We start from the raw sequence: 8,915 nt of genomic DNA, 5'->3' as shown, positions 1-8,915 counted from the left end.
TAGGTTAAACTTTTATCTTTGAATCCAATTCCCTATTTAGCATCTATTCCAATTTTAGATTGCTTTGTCCTAGTACTTATCCAACTTAAACAATCTTAAACAAACGTAAACAATTACTTTGTTAAAGTTGAATAGTAAGGACCAATAGAGCTTCAGGTATTAATGATACTGCATACCAAAACTCTAGATCAGTGATGGCGAACCTTTTAGAGACCGAGTGCCCAAACTGCAACCCAAAACCCACTTATGCATCGTCGGGTGCCAGGTGGGCGTGGCCCATTGGCTGGATATGGCCCATTGGGTGGGCGTGGTCCATTGGCTGAGCGTGGCTGCGGTGGTAACAGCAGACTGGGTGGGACTAAAAAGTTCAATCAATCAATTCCAACTTTGCAAGATTTTTTTTTCCTGCAAGAAGTTGAAATTGACTGATTATTATTATTATTTATTGAATTGATATACCGCTCTATCTCCCTTTTGCACATGGCGGTGGAGGCCTAAAGCGAAAAAGTTTTATAAAATCCAGCTGAAGGCCTAGGACTGAGGCGACAGCACGCGTGCCCACAGAGAGGGCTCTGAGTGCCGCCTCTGGCACCCGTGCCATAGGTTCGCCACCACTGCTCTAGATGACACCTCTCAGTATCTTCATGCATATATAGTAGAAGAAAAGATATAATATTATGGAATATTGTAAATCATGTAGGAAAATCATGATCAATGTTATCTGGAACAAGGACCAGGGCTGTTTTTCCCCTGAAAAGATAACTTTTTAAAAAAATCCTCATGAAGATCAAATGAGCTCTATCAAAATGGATGAAATAACAAGTACAATTTTATCTAATAACTGAATGGATCTAAGAAAGTATTTCATACATAAAAATGGAAATAGTATGAAATATGCAAAATAGAAGTAATTGTGCAGAAATAATACACATCTTGGACCGAGTCACATTGATAAGTCCTTTATGCATTTCTGCATGAGGTTTTGTACAATGCATATTTTCAAACATATCACTAGATCTTTCATCTTTAGCAACAGTGAGGCTTAACATATTTTGGTCAGCAATTTGAAACTAGAAAGCACCAATTTTCTAAAATGCTATCTCCTCCCCAAGCACTTCATATTACTGCTAGTTATTTTTTTCCTTTTTTTCTGAGCTAAGGGTTAAAGGTACCTTTAACAAAGTACTTGCTTACAATCATAACCCTTTATGTTCTGAGGAAACTTATAAATCAAATTTATATCTCATAGCTACTTTTGGAAACAAAGTAATATTTGGGTAATTTGTTTTACATTTCCAATTTTTTTACGAACTTTTTTTTTTATGTGTAAGACAGGGGTGTCAAACTGCCAGCCCGCAGGCCAGATGCGTCATGCCAAAACCACGCCCAACCCATTGCTGGCAATGGAAAAAAAGTCACAATACGTCGTGACACGTCATGTGATGTTGCGAGTTTGACACCCCTGGTATAAGAAGTCGATGGGGAGGTAAATATAGAGGTGGTTAGGATACATTGGTTCCCAGCCATTGTATTGGAAACCCTGGTGTAAGGCATCTATAGTAAAATAATACATATGAGAAATAAAATTTTATTGTGGAAAATTTACTTACTTGGAAGTTACTTAAATGGAAGTTTTACTTTATCAGGAATCTTATGAAAATTAAAAAGCCAAAATGTAAGATGTGTAGCTGGTGGAAGAGAAAATAATTACACCTCTGTTGTCTGAGGAGCAAGTAGAGGAAAGAGATTGCCCCATAAACAGATTTGGACTTTACAGAGAGAAAGTCTTTGGCAAGGCTAATAACTGCTGATTTTATGTTCAACTGAACCAATGAAAGCCTTGAAGCATTTAGCACAATGTGACCCAGGTTAGTGCAGAAAGATAGAATAATATGGATCAGATATGAGGCCAATTGTATCTCTTTGGAGGCCTCTCGGAAGATGTATAAGAAGTAAAACTCAATTCTTCCTAAATAAGCAAGTATGTTTTCCGTGATTAATATTAGCAAACTATGTTTTTCCTGATTAATTCCATATTTTTCTTATAAGGAAGGATTATTATTTACTGAAAGTTCACAAAACAGTGCTGACTTTATTACTGAATCTTTTGCCAGTATTCAGTTGCAACATCTAAACAAGAATTAAGAAATTTATCTTGCTGTACATATGCTTATCGATTGCTTAGAAGCAAAACTTGATTTGTTTCCAGAGGGAAAAATCAAATAGACAAATCTGAGCATCCACAGAATGCCCTTTCTAATTCAATTCCTCCACAATTTTATGAAAAAAAAACCTAGTATGAAAAGCAAATGAGGAATTTAAAAATCTAATCTAAACCTTTAAATGCAGCAGCTTTAGCCCTCAGGTTGAAAATCAGTCTTTGCATATTCCAAATGCATTAAGGGTAATAAGATCTGAATAGTCCATTTTTCATATTTTATTTTGTTTTGTGTAAAGGGAAGGGTCTGTATTAGTCTGTATTTTCATGTGCTAGTTCCAATTTTTTGCATTGGAATAAACCAGAAATGCAAGGTCAAATGCTTCAAATATTTTCTAGATTCAAAGAAGCAGAATGTTGCCAGTTAGCTTACCTTTGGAAATTGTAGACTATGTAATTTTCTGTATATAATCTGTGCCCAGCCTATAGATTAAACTGGGATTACACAGTCTGTAAATTTGTGGTTATTAACTTGTATAGGTGTGTCTTAAAGAACAAACAAACAAACAAAACAGGTTTCTTTCCTTCCTGCAAGGAATAAATGCTTCATTCTGCAGCTCAGAATGGAGCTCAGGCCTGTATTGTGCAGTCAGGCCTTCCCAGAATGCCTCTGCAGCCGAGAACCGAGCAATGGGTTGAATCCATAGCTCGGTTCTCAGCTGCAGTGGCCTTCCAGAAAGGCCTGACTGTGAAATGCAGGCCTGTGGATGCTGGAGAAGAAGTGGGCCAGCAAGGAGAGCCCTGACTACAAGGTAAGTGGTTGCGGGGCACGTGGGGCAGCTCCACCCTCTCACCCCTGCCCTAGCTTGATTTTTAGGTGTGTGCCTCGCCCTAAAACAAGGGCTTATTTTTGGGGTAGGTCTTATATTAGACCCAACCCCAAAAATCAAGCTAGGGCTTATTTTCAGGGTAGGTCTTACTTTTGGGGAAACACCGTATTTAAGGGTGCATTATACTACTAACAACTTTCCTTGAAATTCTTGCCACACCATCCATCCAATACTCCTTGATGGACATTAGGATGTCTATTCACCCGTAACATCTCATTTCATTTTAACCACAACAAACTCCAGCTATTTGCATCTATATTTACTTTATTAGGTGGGAAATATATTTTCTCCTTCGTCCGCAGAAGTGGACCAGCTAGGTGGGGCTGTTGGTGCCAGAGGTGAGTGGAAAAGACACACCCCGAAAATAAGACCTGGTGCCTCTTTTGGAGGAAAAAAAAAGACCCAGACTTATTTTTGGGGAAACACGTGTACTAAAATATTGAATGGCTTTTTAAAACTAGAGATTCACTGTTCTCTTTTTATTGATTGCAGTTGTATTGAAAAAAAATCAACTCCACTCATATAGAATAAAGGAAATGGGAGCAACAGTGCAGGGAAAGTTAGTGAGTCTGCAGTAGGAAAAGGCTACTCTATTTATAAAAATAAAATATTTTCATTATTTAATTATCTTCAATCTTAATAGAATTACTATGGTGTAATTGCTCTGGAAGCAATAAGAATGAATTTCAAGAAAGGCTAAGGGATGAATCACTAATATTGGTCTATGGACTGGTTTAGGGAAAAAAAAGATGTCAGTGAATAAAATGATGATAATCTCTACACCTTTTGGTATCCCCTTCTTCTCCCAAACCAAATTAAGAGTGAACAATGACTTGATGAGACATAATCAGTCAAAGTTCATACTCTGTCAGAACAGAACTTTAAAATTTTGTGAGTGCTACCGGCAGACAATACAAAGGGAAACCACGAGAACTTAGGATCAGCCTTGCTTTGCATTTTGCGTAGTCACAAGTGTAGGTGGCACAGAGGTCATCTCTGGCCAACTACCTGCAGAAAAAATGGTGAAGGATTTCAACTTTCTTTTTAAACTCTTCCTATGAAAACATTAGCACAGGAACAATATTTAATATGTTATCAGGAAAATTCTCTGGGTCCTCAACAGTAACAACAAAAAACAGAGGTCTTTCCAGATGCTTTTAATTAAACTCCTGGGGACACTTAGCCAACACCTTACAGGGCAGAGAAAGCACTAATCCCTCATCAACATTCTTTAATAGCTGCTAGCACTTAGGAGAAGTCAGATGATACAGTCTGCAGCAGCCAGCCACAAGCAGACACAGACACTAATTTACGATGTTCCATTATCACTGGGTTTGTTTTCTTTTTTAAAAAAACTTTAAAATACTGTAATGTTTAAGCACTGGTGCTTTATATGAATAAATAGAAGAACACAATGATTGTAACAACACAGTGCTGCTCCAGTAGAATGAAACCCCACTAATAATAAAAATAATGTATTCTGAAAAGTTCTGATTGGAACAAAAATCAATTGTGCTTGTATGCACATGCCCATGGATGGAGCCAAGTGAGCAAAAAATATGCAGAAGAGTAGTACAGAACAAGAGTGGGAGAAAGCTCAGTAAACAATGGAGAATGGAGTCTTCAGCTTGTGTACTTTGAAATGCATCCTGGAAACTCAACATGGCAGAAAACAGAGCACTGTGGGAATCCCCTTGGCTCCTACCAAAACTCAACATACATACCGAGTTCAACATAGACTTTGGATTTTTTAAAAATGTATTTTGAAATCTCAGCATAAATGCAGAACATGAGCACAAAGAGTCTGAATCTATCCCTTCCCCAACTCAGAAAACCAATCCAATAATTGTATTTATTACTTTTTAGATTAAAAACTACAGTATTATCAGTATTTTGTGTGTGAAGCAGAGTTGTGCGCATGCACATGGACACAACCTGCTCTGCATTAACTTTCTACCTGCAATTAGTTCGTAAAAATGCTGCTCCAAGAGAAAGCTAGGATACATGGATCCTTCAAGGAAAACTGTGCTAGCATGAGATCCCTGCTTATACTACCATTGGGTCTCCTGGAGATCAAACCCCTTCTCCTCCTGGATTATCAGGAGCTCTCTTCACTGGGGAGATTTACATTACTGGTAATGCTTTTATTCACTCTTGAATCACATACTGTAGACTGAAAAATACAAATGTTTGTTCATCACCCAAGAGCTTTAACCCGCACACGAACCCTATGAGAATCCATGCTGCTAAGACTGTCTCACTTGTGTCCGTCTTTCCCTAAAGTTAATCCATGAATTGTTTTAAGGAAAGTAACAAAGATAGAAGATGGATTCGTAGAACTTTCTTTCTGCTGAAAGAGTTACTGCAAAGAAGAACAGGTCAAGCCTAAAGGGGACCTTTGCTATGAGTCATGCCAAATCTAATGCTTTTGGCAAACATCTAAGCAAAGCTATGGAGATGAGAACATTTACTATCTATTATTACTATACTGATAAAGTCTTTCATTGGCACGGAAGAATTCTACAAGCGATGGGAGATAAGAGTTTATAAAGCTTTAGTTTTTCAAACTATTATATCAATATAGGTATAGCCCAATATATGAATGAATGAATGAATGAATGAATGAATGAATGAATGAGGGTTAGGATCTGATAAGTGGCATATAAATTTATGTAAATGAATAAATTGAATGCATTGCACATTTTCATACAGTATTTAGATTTAATCTGCAGGATTGCCAGTCTCATTTATATTTAAATTAGTAGGTGTTTGAGCTTCCTTGACATTGAAAGATGTTTTGTTCCAGCCTTTGCTTTGGAATGGTTAGTGTTGTGAGTCATCTGCTATTTCCTTCAGTAATGACCATCACCCACATTCAGGAATTGGACTTCTCCTTTCCAAACTATCACCCTCAGGAAGGAAATGGGTTGGCTGAGCAAAGAGTCAGCATTGCCAATTTCTGTGCTTTAGGAAATACCTCTCCTGTAGCACAGGTTTTGCTCCAGATGTACCACCTTTGACACCAATTCAGGATCAGTAGCAATTCCATTTTGTCACTTAGGACAATAGACATAGGAGGATTTGAAACTGTGGGAGCTCATAGGTTGATGAACCGAGACTTTGAGTTGCTGCTTCTACTCTGTATCTTTGCATGAGAGAGAAGATTCATCTCTAATGATAGATGCAACTCTGTAATGCAGAGGAATTTTAGCGGGTTTTTAAATAAATTGCTCTAGGATACCATGAAATATTTCTGTATGAAGAATAATTACAAAAGATCCTCAGATTTTTAATACCATGAGAGATGGTGAGAATCAATTTCTTGAAAGTGCAGTCCTTTGCCTATTATGCCAATGGAATTGTTATTTTTATTGAAGTAACTCTGTTAATATAAATTTATAAAGCAATTCAGCTCTGAATTCAGCTTTTGGTAGTTTTAGTTCCGTTTTCTTCAAAACTAAAACTATACATATGTGCTGATTTTTAAAAGAATGATGGTCCCTGATTTGACTGCTAAATATTGTTGCTCTTAAAATTTGTTCCATTGAGGTGCAGGATCTGCTTGTCACATCCTGCAGTGGCTGCAGTTCACCTAGCAAAGCTATCAATGGGTGATGCAACAGAAAGTTGTTTTTCACCCAGCTTGTTGCACAGATTAATGTTGATCAGGGCTGAGAAGGATTGGTTGCCCAAGGTGATCCAGTTGGCTTTGGCACCCAAAGGAGGATTAGAAGCTGGTTTTCCCACTCCTAGTCCAACTCTTTAACCATTACACCCTTTGGCTCTCAGTGTAGTTTCAAAGTATTTTTTAAAATTGGAAATTTGGTCATCATTTATGTAATTGTCTCATTTGAACTACTGAGCTACATCCAAGAATGTTCATATTTCTTCAGTTAAGCTGCTCAACATTAATTTGTTCAAAAATGAATCATTGGAGTATCAAGTGCTCAGCATGAGAAACCTGCCCTAGATTCTGTTTGGTTTTCCAGGACTTGAGGAAAAACTTTACTAGAAATCTTTCCTGTTTTGTTCTTTTCCCTGAGCAAGTTTGAGATCTTTTTAGAAGATACTTTAAAAGATACTTCAAAGTTTCTTTCAGCATTACTTGAGTAGCATTATAAGAACAAGATAGAAGGAACAACAAAAAATCTTACCAGCCAACAATCATGGGTCTGTGTGATCAACTGTTCTCTCTGTGTGCTCTGAAGTATAAAAAGCTACTTAGTTGAAGTATTTAACAATTCTTTCCATTCAAATTGGCAGTTAGAAAATGTGCAAAATCAAATGACCTTCTTTAACGTCACTAAATGTAACTTCTAATAATTTTCATAATTAAAATTTATCTGTAACTATTGTACTTTCAAAATAACCTCTTCATACAAACTTGCACACTGCTTTTTGTGCAATGCATTATCCAGTTATGAGAGGTTGCTTTCAGCTTTAGCGGCTTGATGATGTAAACATTATGCTTTTATCTTTTTGGTTTATAACTTGTCCTCTTTTGCCTGCCTTCAGTTATTTCAGCTGGATGAATCCACAGGATAGTGAGTCCTTATTTGAGTGATGATGTATTGCCATCAGTCTTAAAGAGAGGCTGTTGTATGTCCTTTCCTAAAAAAAATCCTTCCTGTATCCAGATATTTATGACAAGTTCTACCAGTCATAAATATCATTTGGGGGGCTAGGTTTAAGAATGACTAGTATTTGTGCAGGTGCTGAAGTTGTCTGGAAAACAACAACCATCTTGGCACATTTGAGTCTTGGTTCAACTTTGAAAAGCCTGCTTATAAAATCAACTCTCTTTTACCGGTATTAGCACTTGCTCTGAAGAGTAATAGTAAAACTCTCTTTTTATTTACCTCTGAAGAACACTGAGTTTAGCAATGTTTTGTTTGCTGCCATACTTAATGATTTTGCAAGGTTAAAAAAACAAGACTTCTCAAGAGTCACTTTTTGTTGGAACAAAAATGGATGGAAAACATAGGAAAGATGAAAAAGACTGATATAATTTTAAGTGGAATATAATTGCAATATCCTTGATTTTTTCAATGTAAAATGCATGCAGATAGTCCTTGACTTATTCATTTAACAATGGTTTGAAATTATGACAGCCTTGGAAAAAGTGATTTACAACCTGTCCTTGAAGTTACAATTGTCTCACACATCTGTGGTCACTGTATTTATGATGGTCACATTGTCCTGGGGTCATGTGATCACCTTTTGCAACATTGTGATAAGCAAAGTCAATAGGGAAGCCAGATTCACTTAACAACCATGTCACTAACTTAACAACTGCAATCAGAGATTTTTTGATAAACATCCTCATAAGCCTCGGGGAGATTCCTAACTCTAACTTTTCTTTGTCTGCAGGATTTGTTCTCTCTCTAGGAGACCCAACCATCAACTCTGCAACGATCTTGGCTGAAGCCATTTTTGCTTCGTTTTCAGTTGCCACAGTACTGGGAGGGGGGAGGGGTGGTTTTAATGTTAGACTAAACAATAATTTGTCCCGTGGGAACCAAGGTCATTGCTGTCTGACCTTTGGCAAGCTGAGCCTTCCGTTAGAAAGCCCGACAAAGTATTCTATTGGGGAATGTAGTTGATTACATCGTGCTGGGGTGGGAAGTTCAACTTTGTAACATTGCAACACTTTGGAGGGAACTCCAGGCTTAGTTTCACTTTTGACTGTGCTGATACTTTGTAGCCAATAAACATGTTCTTTAAGGAAACCTCTTGCCTTGGAGTTCTGCTTTTACTGGTCTCATCTATCCGAACCATGACACAGTGATAACTGTGGCAAGAAAGGTCGTAAAATTCACTTATGTCTCCCTTGGCAACAGAAATTTTGGGCTCAATTGTGGTAGTAA

The sequence above is a fragment of the Protobothrops mucrosquamatus genome, unplaced genomic scaffold (genome assembly GCF_001527695.2).
Source record: "Protobothrops mucrosquamatus isolate PMUCROS unplaced genomic scaffold, P.Mucros_1.0 scaffold3206, whole genome shotgun sequence".
Classification (NCBI taxonomy): domain Eukaryota; kingdom Metazoa; phylum Chordata; class Lepidosauria; order Squamata; family Viperidae; genus Protobothrops; species Protobothrops mucrosquamatus.
This window is presented reverse-complemented; position numbering follows the sequence as displayed.